Source organism: Capricornis sumatraensis, chromosome 6, assembly GCF_032405125.1.
Source record: "Capricornis sumatraensis isolate serow.1 chromosome 6, serow.2, whole genome shotgun sequence".
Taxonomy (NCBI): Eukaryota; Metazoa; Chordata; class Mammalia; order Artiodactyla; family Bovidae; genus Capricornis; species Capricornis sumatraensis.
Window position 1 is genome coordinate 74,963,504 of NC_091074.1, and position 2,311 is coordinate 74,965,814.

The 2,311-nt window shown below is 39.1% G+C and overlaps 1 pseudogene; it reads right to left on the reverse strand.

The window, feature by feature from the left end:
- Positions 1-593: 593 nt before the first annotated feature.
- On the reverse strand, positions 594-2,085 carry LOC138080761 (nicotinamide/nicotinic acid mononucleotide adenylyltransferase 1 pseudogene; annotated as a pseudogene).
- Positions 2,086-2,311: the final 226 nt, after the last annotated feature.

Sequence of the window (2,311 nt, forward strand, 5' to 3'; positions counted from 1 at the left end):
GTTGGTCATAACTTTCCTTCCAAGGAGTAAGCTCTTTTAATTTCATGGCTGCAGTCACCATCTGCAGTGATTTTGGAGCCCCCCAAAATAAAGTCTGACACTGTTTTGACTGTTTCCCCATCTATTTCCCACGAAGTGATGGGACCAGATGCCATGATCTTCGTTTTCTGAATGTTGAGCTTTAAGCCAACTTTTTTCACTCTCCTGTTTCACTTTCCTCAAGAGGCTTTTTAGTTCCTCTTCACTTTCTGCCATAAGGGTGGTGTCATCTGCATATCTGAGGTTATTGATATATCTCCCGGCAATCTTGATTCCAGCCTGTGCTTCTTCCAGTCCAGTGTTTCTCATGATGTACTCTGCATATAAGTTAAGTAAGCAGGGTGACAATATACAGAGCTTAGGCAGTGCTGTATGTCAATTATACCCCAACACAGCTGGAAAGACAAAAATAGAGATAAAAGGATTTGTACATCCTGAAAAAGAGAGACCATATTGAAAACATTCACCTTAGCAACTTCTGATAGACAGACAAAACTGATTTTGATTTACTACTGATTTTTATCAAACTTTTAATATTTAGTTTAAGTGACAGGATCACAATTCTTTCCCCCAGTTACTAACACTTTGATTGTCTCAAATTCCCCAAAGGAAATCCAAAATATCATGCTGTAGAATTTTTTATGACTTAGAATCTGCACTATTTTTCTGTGAAGGAGCCAGTATCATCCCAAAATGCCTCTCTTCACTCTTGGAGTCATAAAAATTATGCTTTTCAGTATACTCTTGGACAAGATCTAGTACCAAATAGTGAATGCTCTAACTCCTTCTGAGGGCTTGCTGGGTCTTTGTGAATAAGATGTCATTGGTGATCCATTCATTCACCAGAAGAATGTTGTTCTGATGTTTTCACAGAACATCTGGTTCACAGATGAATTTCTGAACAACAGGTCCAGCCTGAGTAATACCTATGAGCTCATACTTTCTTACAATTTGAGTGAAATCCTCATTCTTCCACAGGTTGGGATCACCAAAGGACCCCAATAAATCTGCCCCACACAGCAAGATTACCTTTGGCACACCTTTTGCTTCTGACCCGACGGATTTCTTTTGACTAAAATTTTGACTTTGTTCAGCCAACTTCCTCCTACATTCCGATCTTTCTGGCATAGGTGAGTCCTTCTGGTGATCACAGCTCCTAGCCTCCAATTTCTCTCGATGGTGTCTGAGCACCTTAGCAGTCTCTAGCCACTCCTTCTGAAGGTTTTCCCATGCACCCACTTCCACCTACTTTGAATTCTTGGTGGCAAGATATGCAATGATAACTCGGCAATGGGCAAAGAAGAGTTTGATGCTTCTTATATACCTTGCTGACAGGATAAATTGTGCCTTGTCTAACTGTATATTTTCCTATTGTGTTCATGTAGTTCTTGACCAGTTCAAACAACCTGAGGTGCATGTTGATGACTGAAATTAAAAAACCGCAAGCAAGAACCATAGTTGTCTTCTCAGAATTTTCTAGGCTAACAATCTTAAGTTGTTGGTCTAAGTGCAAAACCCTGATACGTCCTTTGTCATTCCTACAAAGGAAATTCTGTCATTCTGAAGCGTTTTTCAAGGCTGGGTATCAGAGTCATTCCAACTTGTGTGTCAACAGTCTTCTTCAAGCTGAGCTAGAACAGAGGATCCACATGCATATTGTAACTCACGTCCTCAAGGTTGACTGACAAGAATCCTTGTATCTCATTGCTTTAATTTACATATCTTAGTTTATCAAATGGAATTTTAAAGTAGTTTTCTTGTTATTGCCCATTCATATCCTTTGTTGATTTTTTAAAATAGGAACTCCTTAACTTTGTTGCTTTTGTGTTGTTATTTGTTGTCATCTTGTTGTTGTCATCATCTTGGTAGTTCATTTGTAAGAATTTTTGGGTATTTTCAGTTCAGTTCAGTTCAGCTGCTCAGTCGTGTCCGACTCTTTGTGACCCCATGAATCGCAGCACGCCAGGCCTCCCTGTCCATCACCATCTCCCAGAGTTCACTCAGACTTACATCCATTGAGTCAGTGATGACATCCAGCCATCTCATCCTCGGTTGTCCCCTTCTTCTCCTGCCTATTTTAGACTTTGATTTGTTGTCTTTTACATATGTCTCAAAAACTTACAGTATGCTTCATATATGTTGTTCCCTGTCTGTTAAAGTGTTTTAAAACACTCTATGGGTATCAACTGTTGATTGAAAATGTTGATTGTCTTTAATGTTTTTGGTGTATTTATATGGTTTTCCCTATCCTTAGGTTAGCTTTTTTTTTTTT